Source organism: Melitaea cinxia, chromosome 11 (genome assembly GCF_905220565.1).
Source record: "Melitaea cinxia chromosome 11, ilMelCinx1.1, whole genome shotgun sequence".
NCBI classification, from domain to species: Eukaryota; Metazoa; Arthropoda; class Insecta; order Lepidoptera; family Nymphalidae; genus Melitaea; species Melitaea cinxia.
Window position 1 is genome coordinate 8,871,611 of NC_059404.1, and position 18,396 is coordinate 8,890,006.

Genomic DNA, 18,396 nt, shown 5'->3' on the forward strand with positions numbered 1-18,396 from the left:
CGAGGACTATCGTCAGATCGCGACGCAGCGCCACCCATCTCGAACGCACCTCGAGGGTGTGCTGGGCCGAGTCCACCGCCGCACCATTATCGTGATATCCAGTCTTCGGCTTCCTTTGGGTCGTCCGACACAAGTAGTCACCAAAGCAGCCGTGCTCAGTGCTAACCTGCATCAGACGTAAGGTGAAGGGCTTGCGCTTACGGCGCATCCACCGCGCTAGGAGCGGGCGCAAGGCAGCCGTTACGCGTGTGCCATACGGCTGCTCCGCCAGGTTCTCCCCCCACTTCCGCATTAATGCTTTTTGCCCCATCCGGCGCACCCGTAGGAACCCGCCCAACGTCGAGTTCTCACCGAGAGCCCTCTACCCGAGACGTATGAGTAGGTCTCGGCAAGGACCTCCGCCACGAGCTCCCACGGGGGGTCGTTATGGAGTAAAATTTTACACGGTAATATTATATTAAGAAAATTAAATATTATTAAATCGTTAAGAGGTTACTTTTTAATTGGTAAAGACATGGTTTAAGACTCTCTGTAGAGCAAGTTACGGTCAACAATCATGTAGCGAGCATAACAACAAGCGACCTCAATGTATTCCAACCTCATTTAAGTATTACTCAAGAGTAGTAGATGTATTATATAGTAACTCTTAGAGTCTATTAATAAATATATTGAACAAATATGTCATTATCATAATTTAATAAGGAGTTTACAATCTTAATGTGATGATATTTCAGACTAATTGACTTGATTATTTATATGATTTTAAAGTTCTTTGGTCACACAACACTAGCCCTCTTGGTTAACCCGTTGTTATGGCTAAGTCGCGCGATTTTTTAGTAAAAGGGCAATTATTATAATTAAATTTGTATAGCATAATTTCACAAATAAGAATTTTTTTAGTCTTTACCATGGCAGTATGTACACTCACTCTATGTACTCATACGCACCTATGTGTATCTTTTATTTTTTGTATAGAACAAGACAAATATTAAACGTATACGTATAATCCCGTGACAATAAAAATATTGAATGTGTCAATTTTTATTTATATTAATTTGTTATAAAAATATATATTATACCTTTCAAAAATATCTCGAGTCAATGCGGTCGGTTGATCAAGTTGCACGACGAATACTAAAATCAGTTGTAAGTTTCTTAATCCTAGCTTATCAAAGAAACTATCCACTTATCCACTTAAGACATCGCACTATATTACAACCAATTATTAATTAATCATTTATTTACAATAAATTACTTGTACTTAAACAGGGAAACCACGTAAGTCCTGGCTATAGAATAATATTTTTATAAGCATATCCTACATAATAAGTATCTGAATTGATCTGATCCTTTAATCTATTATTACTGGAATAGATGTATTGTTTTATTCCCTTAAAATTACTATTGGTAGCCGTGAAGCATATTTTAACAGTGTTTAAAGCAGTTTTACGATTTTTCGTTTCAATTCAATTTCAGTGAGCTGTGGAATGGCTTGTATTTGCATCTTTTATATTTTAAAGAAGTTGTCGTAAAGGTACTTATTGTTTAAGGCACTTTTACGTTTTTCTTATTTCACAGAATTTAATTAAAATAAAAAAATAAACTGCTAAAATATGGTAGTGGATCACAGCCTTAATTTATTTACAAATTGTTTCAATTTAAGTCTAATATACTATGCATGCTTCCAAACAGAATTTTAAAATAATATTAATAAGTGATATAGAGAAAACGAGTGACTGACTTTAATTACCAAGTTTAAAATCATCAGCCATGAAGCAATTTACCTAGCTCGAATATTTCGAGGGACAGTGCACGTCATATTAAATTAAATATATTATTTTATTTTGTAAAATTATAGTATGCACTCATCAAAAGCTCATAAAGCTCGAAACCTTCATTTTCTACAGTTCGAAGAAAGTCTGAAACAAACACAATAAATACTCCACCGTCCGCATCTCAAAATAACGATTTAGTTGTACTCATGATATTAAATTTTCAGGCTACAGTTGTTACAAAGATTATAGTTTTTTTAGGGTTATGTACCTCAAAAGAAAAAACGAAACCTTTATAGGATCACTTTGTATGTCTGTCAAGACCCTTTTTCTCAGTAATGCGTGAAGGTATCAAGCTGACATTCATATCAAATACTCAAGTTTACTGTCTCATAGAGCTGTGAAAAAATTAAACTTCTTAGTCAACGCCATCAAAAGATACAGCCGCTTATGCTTTAAATTTTCGCCACTCGCAAGGAAATCAAAACCTATACAGGGTACTTCCCTTGAACTCAGAATCTTGAAATTTGGTACGGCGCAACGTCTTATAGCACAGATCAAGGGAAAATTGCAAAAAGCGTAAGTTTTTAGTTACATGTTATTAAAAAAATATTTTAAATAATTTTGTTTGTACGGAACCCTCGGTGCGCAAGTCCGACTCGCACTTGGCCAGTTTTTTTATTAATACTTTCAACTAATTGTCATATAAAATTTGGCATGTCACTTGTATAGCGAACCCGAAAACAAAAGCACACTTCATATAAAGTCTTATATTTCAAAAGATTTTGACACATTAAATACTAGAAGATATGATGAGAATATACAGCACGCGAAATTCTAAGATGGTGATTTTTCTGACAAAATATTTTCTTACTGTTTTAAAATATTATAAATGTCATTACTATTATGACAGTACCATTCATATTCGCCAATTCACAACAGAGGAGCTTACAGATGGATCTCTAATACTTATTCTTCATAGCAAACGCGGTCTTTGCCCAGAGCCCCAGATGTAGGGCACCATATGTTGTTAAGTACATTACAATTATATTTAGAATTTAAATTGGATTCACTTATATTTTTTACTTCATTTAATAATTAAAATTTCAGCTATTTTTATATTGAGGGTTATTATATATTTTACTGAAAAGTTACGTAATTGCTTTTTTTAAATATGGGATTGAATTGCAATCAGGGAGCGTCCTTGAAATCTCACCCAGGGCGCTGACAGTACTAAAACTGGCACTGACGGTGGGGAGACCCACAAGGACTGCAAAAAGCACCTAGATCACGGCAAACATCTGTATGGCCAATACGAATGTTTGTCATGAGCTGTGACTAAAAAGACATTTAAAAAACTTTTAAGACTACTTAAAAAAACAATAAGGTTTTCTGTAATAATTGTGTTTGCTGAAAAAAAAAACCTACTTCAATTACATCAACAAGTAATACGACGTAAATAAATGTAACGTACGACGTAAATAAATTTGCGTTATCAAAGATTACTCAAAAAGTAGTGTTCAGATCTCGATCAATTAAAACAAGATCAGCTTTCGATTAAAATATGAGTCATCAAAATCAGTATACCCAGTGAAAAGTTATGTGATCTAATACAACGTGGGTTGACGAAAAAATACTCAAGTAAATACGCGTTATTGGATATAGCTCGAACTACCCACTTGCTAATTTTAATGAGACATGAAATTTAAAAGAGATCACAAGACACGCAAGACTTTTCGATAAAAATAAATCATCGAAAACGGTCTACCCAGTCAAAAATTCTGAGGTACCTAATATAAATATACAATCGAATTGAGAACCTCTTCCTTTTTAGGAAGTCGGTTAAAAAGACAGGAAACTTAAGAGGTAGATGTGGCTAATTTAAGATACCCAGTTGCTAATATCATTTGAACCTTTTCCTTTTTCTCCAAAATAATGTCAATTATTGTGGACCAGTAATACTTGTTTGCTTTTATCTAAAAAGATAAGAAACGTTCAAACGCGGCATTTTAGTCGCAGACGTCTACACAGGCAATTTCGCTGGAGCCTTTGTTATCGTTGCGTGAATTACGCAGGTAATGGGCCGCATTTACAACGTACGTGCCTCGACATTCATTACACTGGCTAATTAAACTAGCCGTTGAGATTCCGACGAATTCTCCTCCACGATGACACCGCTTTCTTTATAATTCTTAGGAGGAAATTTAAATTAGAGCCTTTCATAGTAAATCCCTTTGTTATACGAATGTTGGAGATCATTTTTGGTGACTGAAAGTGTTTATGATACTTACATGCAATTGGTAAGTAAATTTGTAGCTTTTAACATGATATACCTATTATTATCTTATACATATTAACAATGAAGATAAAATCGCAGAAAAATTATAGAGCGTATTTTATCACCAGTCATTATTGTGTTATATTAAACGCTGTGTGCAGTTTTTCCTACGTTTATGATTACTACGATGCTTTGTTGAATCGCAACGTGATACCTTATTGCTTGCAACCTTACGAAATAAATAAGTTTTATAACGCAAAAGTATTTTTTATATTTGCCTCGTAGGTCCCGGGCGCGGGCTATAAAAATGTCGTATAGAATTTCCCTCTGAGAGAAACGGATAAAGAGGTGCGAAAACTGTTTTTCATGACCAGGCGTATAAATTTTTATACTACTCACATCAACGTGAATTTTTGAGGACTTCATAGAATATCTTATAGGTGTAGCCGTTTACGAAAATTCTACTTTCCGGTATGTTTCTAAAAGTTTGGTCTTTTATGATGTCTATAATAACTTGACTAAGAGCTTTCTTAATAAGACAGAGTAATTAATAATTTAATATTTAAAACTCAAGTAACAAGTTTACTTCAAAATATAACACTTCACACATATTTGATATCAGAGCTAGAGCGACTCCAGCAGTCGATGAACAAAATGATGAAAATAATAGGAAATAAAAAGTTATTTTTTTTTAAATATTGTAGTACTAACAACAACATTAAATTACACATCAGTTGATTTATTTATTTATTGATACGGACTGTAACTTCCCACTGCTGAGCAAAGGACTCTTTATACATATAGGGAATATGTAATCACAAGTAACGATCACTTTTAGTTAATGTGCCTAATAACAGATCTATTATTTGATACAAAATTTTCAATTTAACTTTTTTGTTGGAAAATATCGATGCAGTATTCATTCACATGGATATTAAAATTGAGGTGTAACTAATAGATTTTTTTTTACTTTTTAATAATATATTTTAAGTTTTGTCTACATTCACAAAATTCAAAAGAATTTTTTTTGTACATTTGAAACAACATTATACCTTACGCCTTACGTGTGTAAAACCTTTACCTGGAAAAGTGCCTCCTGCGTCTTGAGACTACAACCAATTTAAAAAGTCATGACGCGGAAAAAATCTTCTTATTCCCCTCATTTAGTAAAAGTATTCAAAATGAACCGTTAAAATAATTTAAGGAGATAATTTTGTATACAGTAACAACTGAAAATTTTAAAATATATCTTTTTTATCATTTTATTGTCATATGTAAGTTTTAATGCTTTAGAGTATAGAAGGTCAATAAAATGACATTTAATTTAAAAGAATGACTTGCTGAGATTCATTTTGTCTATATTTGTTTTTCAGTTGGAACGATTTGTTGAGTTATCGGAAATTATTGTGCCAATATTACTAAAATATCCTAAAGTGCCTTCTAATAAGGATATAAAGATATATTTTTGAATACTTGATATAAGTAATAATTTTCCTTCTAAACAAAATTCACTTCACGTTTATTTAAGTTTACGAATCGATTCTCTATTTTTGCTAAAAAAGTTATTAACGTTAAAATCTTCCAAGTCTTTCACTATCATTTCATATATATGAGTCTAACAAAACATATTTTGAGATAGTATTAAAACGTAAGTAGGTAAAGACGTATTGGGCGTACTAATTAATTCGGTCCGTTTTTATAAGAAGGTTTTAATTTACATTTATGTTGTTTAGGGATAGAAGACTGCGATGGCTTCCGAGAGGCTACATGCCTGTAAATAATATAAAGTAAATTTTGCGTTGAGTTTTTGAAAACTAGTAGTTTTATATTGGGTCGAATCTGTATAAAATTTTGTAACATTCGATTAAAGCTATAATAAATGGCGCAAATAATGTACCAGTCGCATCGTAACGCTACTTCTTAACATACTTTTTGATATATTTCTGTAATGATATATGCATTATGCATATTGAAAATTATAGTCGACGATCATATATCAATGATACATTGCATGGATACGTATCAGGTGTGCGTGTTCTAATTTTCTCATTAGCCTGAATAACAGCAGCAAGTTATTTTCCCAATGATTAAATGAAAGCAGTAAATAAAGCTCTACGTTTGTTGTGGTGACATTCGAGCACTCTAAATTTGAAAGCGTCGATGGCACTTTAATTTATTTCAGCGACAATGCTTGCTTAACACGCACTATGAGAATTGAATTTATGATGATTAGGTCAGAAGTTTATTAGATTAATTACACATTATAAATTTGTTATATAAATATATTTATTTAAAAGCAGTATTTTTTAAATAAGCGTTTAAGAATCCTCTTGCGGCTTTATTTATATTCTACTTTGATATTTACCGAATTGATTGATGTTAGTGGATATTGCTTAAATTCTAGTAAGTTACTGTTCAATGTTTTGAAATTTAGTATACGACTGAGTTAATGGAATTTTTTACTTAACTAATTTTTTTAAGACAGTCTTCAGACAATCTCTTCAAAAAGTGAATTTACAATGTTACTGTTATTCACACTCTTTTTAACTATTATTATCATATTATGAGTAACTATACTAAATAGTAATAGTTTGGATATTAAAGATACTTTTGGATTTCTTGCTTATTTCACTATGGTTTACAATGTATTTATTAAATTCTTTGGTTAATCTCTTCTTCAATAAAAGTTATTTACCTATTACTAAAACAAATTTGAAATTTATAGAAATGATTTCATTTTCGTTTATTTTATGCATCAAAAATATTGTTTCCTAAGAGACGAAAACTCAAGACGCCTTGTAAAATAATGGTTATGCACCCGAAATGAAAAATGTACATCAGCAAAAATTTAAATTAAATTGTTAAGTAAATATTGCATCGGCAGTAATTTGCATTGCATATTACATCGGCTACCTTTTACAAAGGTTGTAAAAGGTAGCTGATGTAATAAGGAGTAACTAAAGCTACTTTCTTAACTCAGCGAACTGAATATATATATATAATTGCCAATGTATCTATATTAGCTTGTAAATTAATACGGAAAGTGACGAATGTTTATTTTCGTAACGAACAATCTAGTTTGGCTGACTTAAAGATTAAAGTGAGACATTCATTAACAGTAATCAGTCAAGTAAACTAAGTGGGGCCGCTTTCGACGGCTACTTATCTAAATAAGATCAGCGACATGCTTGATGGATTTTAAGGCTCTTGTTAGTAATAGTCAATTTTTAAAACTTAGCGCTGCTTAGCTGCTAATTCGGATTTATATTGTTTTATATTTTTGGGGGTTTTAGTAAGCTATGTAATTGATGTTTTTTTAAGTTTTTAATGAAATTACAAAATGTGTCTCTCTTTTAACGCATATATTTGAAATACAGCCAAAGCATAAAGAATGAGAATTTAATACATAAGTGTTTATATATTACTACTACACAATTTTTGAGGTAGTTCATAATAGTTATAAATATCATAATTGTAATCGATATAGTATTATATATTTTTAATGTGTATATTAATACTTATTTATAATAGATTGCTGTGTGGCTACGGCACTAAAGAATTTAGCCACCCCCTCTCTTCCCTTGGGTGTCGTAAGAGGCGACTAAGGGATAACAAGGTTCCACTACTACCTTGGAACTTAAGAAGCCGACCGATGGCGGGATAACCATCCAACTGCTGGCTTTGAAATACATAGGCCGAAGACGGGCAGCAGCGTCTTCGGCGCGACAAAGCCAGCCTTGCGGTCACCAACCCGCCTGCCCAGCGTGGTGACTATGGGCAAAACACATAAGTTCACGATATTTTTGGCGTAAACTTGTGGAGGCCTATGTCCAGCAGTGGACAGTATAGGCTGTAATGATGATGATGATAATGGATTTATAAGAAATCTAAATATGTAAAAATATAGTCAAATACAGTATATAATTGTATTGAAAAAATTATTAATCAAAGTATAATATAAAATATATACTTATACTAGCTGACCTGGCGAACTTCGTATCACCTTATTTTTTTCTGAAATATAATAATAACATAATATATCAAAATAAAATATAGCCTATCTTTTAAGTTGGATCAAACTGCACACGGTGTGCAAATTTGACTAAAATCGGTTAAGTAGTTTAGGAGTCCATTGAAGACAAACATTGTCACACGAGATTTATATATATTAAGATTTAGATTATATATATGTGTATAGTATGAATTGAAAGAAGAGTGAATGCAGGAAACAGGGCGAGTGGAGCTTTGCACTCACCTAGCTGTGAGTTGAACCTACACTTACAGTTTGGTTTATTATTCACACCAAAATTTTGTCACAAAAGTAATTCAATATAACTTGATTTTTTTTTTTCGGTTTTATACATTTACTTGGCAATACCTTATCTACTCTATTCATAACACTAAGTTATATTCGTGTGCCCTTTGATAAATGGAATTCCATTCGATTTTTATTCAACAATTTTGAACAGAATTATTACATAAATTATTTTTATCTGTCTGTAAAAAACAATATGAATTATACAGCTTTTCATTTAAGTTGGTTTAACAGTTGAGTACTCAAATATCAAAAATAGCGAAGGGTATTTGAGTGCCATACTACGCAAAGGCTCAAATATTTTTTAGTTCTGTCTGTCCTGTAGATTTTATTATAGATTTTTATATATGTTGTCTTTTTTGCATCAGTATTAGATCTCTTATCGTGTCTAGAAAAATACCCTTTTCACACTACAGGGTTTTTAAATGGATAAAAAATAATTGGCTAAATTTGTAGTGACTGCATATTCACTCGGTTTATCTGAAAAGTCCCGGAAGGGTAATTCGCAATAACATAGCGCTAATGACCTACCATTCACAAGGGAGAATTTTCAGCTAACTGCGACATTAAGACCTTCTTATTTGGCTATTCCACTTCGTTATGGGACCTTTGTGGGAGTTAAGGAAAAATATAGTTTTCACTGAAGCTAATAAAATTAGTTCGTTTTGTAAATCGACTGAAACGAAATTAAGCCAGGGTGAAAATATAACTGAATTATTAGTTGTAGTTTATATATTTAGAAGCTTAATTTTTTTACATAACAATGGGGGCAAACGAGTAGACGAAGATCTGATGTTAAGCAGCTACCACCGCCCATGGACATCTTCAATATTAATTAATATTAATAATTTATACTAGATCGGCTAGAGATAATGTGTAGATTTGTTATAGAGATTTATATGTAAATATGTCGACATCTACAATAATATTATTTAACTTGTTTATTTGTTCGTAATGGATAGTCAAAAACTGTAAAACCTATTTAAAAAATTCTATTACGATCAGGACGCTGAGTTATCACTAAGTGATATAGGCTATATTTTAAAAAAGAATCTAATTTCTTCTTTTATCAGAAACTAATTTTATTTATATGACAAATATACTGCACAATACATAATTTTATCGCACAGAGGCGGATTTAATGCTAAATGCATTTTCTGTCCCCTGACTTTAAAACAAAAAGTCAGCATAGATGAAAATGTTTTAGTTTATAATTATCATGGACGCGCTACGCAGACCTTCTTCTGTTTTCGGCACAGCGTTTATTGTATTTTAATGTGTATCTATTTTTTGTCTATTGACCAAATAACAAAACATCCACATAGCATGAGGAAGACTGCTTTTGTTTGTTTTTATGTTACAAATATATCTACTTACCAAATTATCTTAAAACTGATAGAATTATAAATAAAAAATACCTACAGCTTTACAGCATTTTCTAGAAAATTTCATACATATATTTCATAATTATATACATGTGTGTATGTATGCATGTATGTGTATATGTGTGTATATGTTTATATGCGTAGTGTATTTACATCTTATTATGTAATATGTTATGTATTTTTTTGTATAGTTTATATAGTTTATAATATGTGTATGTTTGTATGCATGTATGTATGTATATTTGGTTTTCTTCCTGTTTTCTTCCATTTTAAATCTGTACACCTTTTCCGCTTTTTTCACATTATCTCCTTCAAGCTGGTTGTCTTGAAGAGATCGCTGTTTAGCGATAAGGCCGCCTGTTGTACATTTCTTTTTGTGAATTGTTTTATAAATTGTATTGTATTGTGTCTTTTTATGTGTACAATAAAGAGTAAATTAAATTAAATTAAATTATCGTCTTTTTTATTCGTTATAAGTAAAGGATAAAGAGTTAATGATGAAAAACTATACTTAGTGAAGTTTTCTCCGCGTAACAAGTCTGGCGGAACCTTGATGTCCGTCATAAACTTGGGACAGGTGGGATATTAAAAAGGTAGAAATTTTTCAGTGTCTCAAAAAATGTCGTCACAATGTGACTTTATATTGACGATAGCTATAATTTATTTTGTTTTAAAGTCATAGACGTTTGAAATTAGTAAGAATTAAATTTGCTTGAAGTATTTAAATTTGAGGAAATTGCTAAAATGATTTACAAATATATATATATATATATATATATATATATATATATATATATATATATATATATATATATATATATACATATATACATATATATCTTTGTCCTATATAACATCTTTGTTTACTGGTTTTATATTAAGTCTGAATATTAAGCTTGAGCTACAACCTATTAAAATAATTCGTCAAGTTACATCCGCAAGTTTACTCGTTGTAGTTGTACTGGCGAGATATTTTCCACCCGTTTTCCGCATTCCAACTAGTGATATTAGTATGCACTTTAAGTTTGTTCAGTTCGAAATCTCTTAAACTATTCTATTGTATACCAAACTGATCTTCTTTGGCTTAGAATCACCAAGTGGGCGGTAAAGATAGCTGTGCTTATAACATAACTCTAAGTAGTTAAATCAGAAATTAAGAAATGCATCGAAGAACAAGATTAGCAATGTAGTCTAACAATCACGTTATACTGAAATGGCAAAGTTGAAGAATTAATAATTGTCGGGCCCCAAGGTGTTAAAAGCTAGTGGGCTGTGGGTTGGCGTGTATTCAGTGCTTCTAAAAATAAAGGCTGACTGGTACTGGCTTTTATCTTGGCCTAAGTTTACGAACATTTAAGATTATACCAATGCTTATCAATCAACGACTATCAGTAGTTGAAAATCTATCATGATCAGTTCATCACTCCACAAATATATGTTCGTAGGTCGAATTAACAATGTCTTCTGTAAAGATGAGATAAAATGAACCAGTAATCTAGTTCTCACTACCCTTTTTCATTAAATATTTATAAACATTAAGAATTTCCCGCTAAATTTCTACACTAAATTACTCACGTTAGAGAATGACAAGATATACAGAACTTGATTATGTCGATGTTATGTGGTCTTTGAGAACTTTGCACGAAATTAGATATTTACGTCTTTCATCTAATTTCAGTATCAACTAGCATTAATATCATGTTTTTATAATTCAGAAGAACTTGTTAAGGACAAAAGTTAGAAAAATAAAGATCGTTATGTTATAAATTTCAATATATAGTTTTTTTAAACATCACATACAACGAGTATGTTGTACTCAATTATTCAAAATATTGTTACGTACATAGATGTATATGTATTTCAGCAGAATAAAATTAATGTTAACTAACAAAACGTGCCTGCAACAATTTATATAATTAGTGTCTATTAAAAATATTTTGATGAAACAAAATGTGATATTTAAAATAAATATGCATTTAAATTTATAACCATAGGATACTCAAAACTATATTTACTTTCACATACTGGTACTGACATGGATTCAATTTTACCAAGGTGTGCGAAGCGTTTCGATGCACTATATGATGTCGTGTAGGAGCGCCTGCGGCTTTCTCCAGCACTGCACTTAGTGTTGTGGCGTAATATTCAGAGTCAAGTAATATGTTATAACGATTTTATATGAACTTAATGTACTATCAAAGAGTTCCTATTATGAACTTGCGATACTAGAAATAGTACATCTAATAATTGAACACAGTGCATGTCAACAAGTAATGCATGCTATGTCATGGTGACATGTCATGACTTTTTCATGAAGTATATATACTTGTTGATTAAAGTATTTGAACTAATATAGACGTTATTTACAACATGATAAATAAGAACCTTTAACCTTTTTTCTTGCTTAATCTTCTATAATTTAAATTAGCTTGAAAGTATAATCGTTGACTTCATTAATACGTGTTAATATGACATTAAAATACAAAACAACTATTTCTCGTTATTTCATATTAAACAAGCAATAAACTTTACAGCTTACCGCCTTCGCTCTTAAAATGCTCCGGTATAAGCTCTCCTCCCCAAATTAGCCAACTAACATACCATTGATGGAATCAGCCTCTTGTCGTACATGTTGGTATCATATTTTAAACATCTATATTCAGAAACATTTTAATTTTCAGACGATTTTAGGCTAACTCTGCTGTTTTGAATTCACTAATACCTAACTGGATGTTATATAACTCGATGTTATATAACTGTAGATCTAGAATACACACACACCCACACAAATATATATACACAATAGAATATATTACATAGTGTGAAGTTTCTATTGGATTAGACTTATGGAAGGTAAGCTTTGAGGCTCAAATACACGGCTCGAGGGAGGCGTGGGTTATGTCCAACTCGCACACACCAAAACTCCTGGGGTGTTCTTTCAACAAGCCTGAGCGGTATCACGGGGACGCGGTTGTACTTCCGCGATCCCACTGGCGGTTGTCCCAAGAGCCCGTCGCAACCAGCAACTCATGAGAGTATATATCACATAATATATATGCCTAGAAAAGTTACGATCGGTATTTCAAACATATTGTCAAACAATTTTCAACAACGTTCTATTCGGCGTTATCAAACAGAATATCTCAAAAGCCTACTACGCATACTAGTATACAAAATTTGATTCTTGGTATATGGCACCGCACGTCCTATTCGGTTAACTGCAAGAGCAAACGGATTAAAGGCATCTCCTAACGCCACGCTCGGCCATCCCAATTTTGATACAGCGACAACTACTCACGTAGTTTGCTGTTTCTCTTTGACTTACAATTTTGTTTTAGACTTTAACAAGCTTATGCGATGGTTTCAATCTATATATGTTCAAATCTATATATTTACTGTTCAAGTAAATTTCGATGCTCATTTGTTTTTACTATTTTGATTAAAAAATTGAAGAAATTGTCTTATATGTAATACTTTTTTATTAAATTTTAACAATAGCTTATTAAACATTATACATATTTACAATTCACAACTTAAGAACTAAATATTTACAGATAGTTTTGGTATAAATCATGTCCGCGTGGAATTGTGCCAAGAATGCTGGCAGCATTTCCGCGTTGAATCGCTATGCCGATTCTCTGGGCAAAAAATGCACCAGCCCTCTTGTCGCCAGTGGAGGCAATAAGGCGAGGAGCTATCTCATTTTAAAAAATTTTAACACTGCTACTCCAAGGTCCCAGTGTTTTGACTGCAAACGGCACATAGATGTAATTTGGAATTAGTGACGAATATTTGTGCCGTTTAGTCGTTTCAGCTTTTTCCGCTGCGGCTCCCGCTTTTAAAGCTGTTTCCCTGACATGAGATGGAACAAGTGTGTCAACGCAGGTTGCGTCCCACAAAAGCGCCCGTCCCCTTTCCCAGGTAACGTCAATCCAGCAGGTCTCTTGCCATCATTGCGACTAATTCCAGTAGGCTCGATAAGAGCAGTAACGTCGATGGTGGCAAGAGCTCTTTTTATGGTATCGTTTAGGGATCGGTGGCGGGAAAACCAACCTGAACTCTTGTTACAGGAAAGGCCGTGTAGTCCGAAAGAATCGACCTCTTTTGTGTTCAAGACACAGAATTTTATTAAATTGTATTCGTATACTTACATACAACGATAAAGTGAAAAAAACTTGTTTTTCTAACTGAAAAGACCGATAAGTATCATCGAGATTTATAACTTAAATCATTTTGTGATAGGAATCGCTTATGAGAACAAGTTTCTACTGTCATAAAGATTGCTTATTTTTATTCTTTAGTGTTATATTGTGACATATTAATGATAAAAATAGTGAAGTACAATAGATACACAATTCGCTCATTTTCATACACTGTTGAAAATACAAACAATAAAATATTAAATAGATATAAAAATTAAGATGGTAGATCGAAGTCGGCAAGAAAGTTATTGTATGCACATACATAATTAATCCTGGAGTGGTCGCTTGATAAGCCTTTTTTGTGCCTATTTACAGAGACAGTCGGTCTGAAGGAGTAAACTCCAGTCGTGCGTCGGAGCTGACACACACACTTTTTTTAAGTAATTTTTTTTACACACGCTTAGCTTTGAGTAAAAGCCGGTGAATGCGTGACGAGAGCGTTACGAAAAGTGTGATTTGGTGAGCGAACGGAGTAAGAGAGAGAGGTGTTAGCACATATATTCTTCTCTCTTTCTCTTATAGCCAGTAACAGTCATGTTTAAACAGATTTGAAACTTCAGGTTCAATCTTGGTCTAGCCATTATCATATGTATCTAAATTAGACTATAAATGAAGCACTATCAATTCAATAAATATGAGTATCAGCTAAATATATGTAGTATCAAAAATATTTGAACCATTTAAATGTACTTTAAATTACCCCTTAAAAACAGTAAATACAAGCGAATAGATAATAATGGTTTGAAAAATAGGTTTTTACCCTCCTGAGAGGTATCAGTTTTACTACTTATCCGTGAACCCGGAAATGCAAAATCAGAGTGTTTTTGACGAGCTTTCAAAAAACTTCTTATGAAATCTTCCAAAGGGTCAAGTACGAAACTAAGTAAACTAGCAAACTGAAGTTATTAATTTTCATCTAATTAGATAATCTGTTCAATTCCATTCTTCCCTTACATAAAACAAATAGGTTCTTGCCATATATAACTTTTATTGCACTATACATAAAGGGACATTACACCTCGGTCACGTACAGTTAAGCGATAATATATCTGCATTATCTATTCGTGCGTCGCAGAAAACCGATACTACAATTAACAGAGTAATAATTCATGAAATGATACCGATAGTTGTATAAGTAAAATGGCCACAATATGAATCTATGTGAAAGCTTTTAGTTTGGACGCTTTGTTTACAACAATCGTAGAAGATAAAGGACTACGTGAGGTTCAGTTTCAGGGTCTATTGTTTGCTAATGCACCGTCATACCTTCTGACTCGGGGTCATTAAGTTCTAAAGTTCAGGGCGGTGCCTTTCCATTTGCGTTACTATCAATTTGTCTAAGCGCTCTATTGTTTTAATGGACTTTCGTTAGGCAGACATTACAGTGTTTGCAGGCAAAAATAACAAACCAGTCTTAATATCATTTGTACGTTAACAGCCGTAGTCTTTGTTACTCTTTAATAATGAAAATGTATCTATACATATTTTAATATCCGCTTGGTGTAGTGGTGCGTGCAGGGGCCTAAACACCAACGGTTTGCAAGTTCACTCCCGCTCGAGATAGATATTGTATTTGTACAAATATTTCTTTCCGGTTTGGATACCTGTCCTTGTGGGTCTTCCCGTCGTGCCTCGGAGAGCACGTTAGGCTGTCGGTTCTGGTTGTTACCATAAATGCCGGATAGCGATCGTTACTCATAGTAGGGAATATATCCGCCAAGCCGCAGTGAAACAGTGGATGGATTAAGGCCCAATCCTTCTCCTACATGAACAAAGAGGCCTATGCCCAACAGGATTTTACAGGCTTAATCGTACCTAGACGATATATAATATTATGACACACTACGCAAATCTTAAAAAATGCATTGATTTTTAAGAACTGCAATGTAGTAATTTTTTTACTAGCTTTCAATTATATGAAAAATCTTTATTATAATTTTTGTAAATTAACGCTTTTCATTACTGTTGGCTAGAAAATAATTGACAGAACAATCATTCCCTAAGTGACTTCGTAAGTGATTACTCTGCAAATTTTAAAATGTACAATTAATAAAATAAAATATAATTTTCATCGGGGATGCTTTTAAAGTTAAGAAATTTATTTCCTTATTTTAAACTAAAAATAAATTAATATTGATTAGTAAAGAAAATAGTAATAATACGTTGACGTATCTTATTTTAAACGTAATAGCTACTAAATGTCGATGTAAAGTAATGATACGCTATTATGATATACAGAAATATTACAGTGACTCGTAGTCTAACTAATATTTTTATACGATGAGTCAGACAAGCTGTACCTATTCGAACGGCTGTTGTTAATTGTTTCCAGTGTCGGCCAACGATTAACGAGGGCTCAAGTGTGGGCGGTTTGGAGCGCCAAGTTTCCCGACAACCGATGGCAATTTCCGTTGCAACGACGCCTGTTAGCGCCACCTGTGTTCACTTAAAATAACGAACAAACTTGCATGAAAATCCAATTTTCATATTATAGGCCATCCCATATAAACCTGAGTTTTGTAGGCGTGGAGAACAATAGGTGTCATTTTCAATTCTTAAATGATTTTATTATTCTGTAAATTAAAAGATACTTATCACTACGCACACGTACTGTGCATTTTTATTTTTATTTTAAGGGCTTTTTCATTTTGAATATTTTAGAAATAACAGGTTTTTTAATTCAAATATATTATACATATATTATCTATCAACTCGCAGTGGATCGCCTTAACAGATTATGCTAAAATCCAAATTTTAGAATATTTTAAAACTGTTTTGTGTTAGCTTAGTGTAATTACCTTGCTAATGGTGTCAGTTATAGGAGTTTTGTAGAGATAGGCCACGCAGCGATCTGCGCAGAGGATCATCGCGATGAGGGTGATCCGGGGGTATCGTACGGTACTGTGGGCTGCAGCTACTGCTCTAGCCGGCGAACCCCCGTGGGAGATCGTGGCGGAGGTCCTTGCCAAGACTTACTCATGCGTCTCGGGTAGGAGGGTTCTCGGTGAAAACTCTATGTCAGACGGAATCCTACGGGTGCGCCGGATAGGGCAAGAAGTACTAATGCGGAGATGAGGGAAGACCTGGTGGAGCAGCCGTATGGCACACGCGTAACAGCTGCCTTGCGCCCGGTCCTTGAGCGGTAGATGCATCGTAAGCGCAAGCCCCTCGCCTTCCATTTGACGCAGGTCCTCACCGGGCACGGTTGCTTTGGTGACTACTTGTGTCGGACGGCCAACGGGGAGCCGACGACTACATGTCACGATTATGGCGCGGCACTGGACTCGGCCCAGCACACCCTCGAGGTGTGCCCGAGATGGACGGTGCTGTGTCGCAATCTGACGACAGTCCTCGGAAGGGACTTGTCACTTTCGAGCTTCATCATCTCGATGCTCAGCGATGACGAGTCCTGGATGGCGATGGTCTCCTTCTGCGAGATAGTGATTTCCCAGAAGGAGGATGACGAGCGGTTGAGAGAGGGGGCCGCCGACGAGGCCTCTCTCCACACGAAGAACGAAGATGCGTAAGAGGTGCTACTTACTGCGCATCCAGTAACGCTCCTGTGTCCGTGTTGGGCCGGGATGGAAACCAGGTCCTGCTAGACACGGCATCGTCGGGATTATTCACAGGTGAGTCGAACAGTCCGAAAGGAAGAGAAGTCTAGCACGGTATTGCACCACCAAGTGCTTAATCCGACATACGGTCGAGGACTACCTACTCGGGCATCCTGGATATCACACGTAAATGGGATCCCCCGCGATACAAAAAAGAATTATATAGACATATTACTTTAATGAGGTCGATAGAGGTTTTATCATTTATGATGTCCTACTGAAAATGGGCGAATAAACGTATTTTAATTTTTTTCTTAACACATAGCGATTTACTACTGACCTTCGAATAAATGTTTAAAGTAATAAAGTAAATAAAAGCTTAATTTAGCTTGTCCTTATTTTAAATAAATACCGTGTCCAGACTAGAAAAACTATTCAAAAGAGATTAAACTCATGTTATGTTGTAACATATATGTATAATATAATAACATGATATTTAAAGTCAGTTCAGTGTTATACTAATGCTTACTTACTTGAATAATAACATACACAGGAAGTGAAGGTCTTGTGAGGTCGTCAGTCTTCCTCGGGTTTAAGTTTTGAAATGGGTATGTCACTAATAGTAAAAGCAGACTGTTCAGTGGCTTTGCTCAAATTAGCGGAGCCATCTAAAACTTTACTCTAAAATTACTTTGAATGTGAGTATTACACTAGCACTATCCAAGAAATGTCTATAAACTTGTATAATATTCTAAACTAGCCGACCCGACGATTTTGTATATATATAGATGGTAATAAGGAACCCGATGTTTTATATATGGTAATAACGAACACAAAAAACAACAAAAGTTCAATCAATTTGATGCAGTAATTCGGAAGTTATGCGCGTA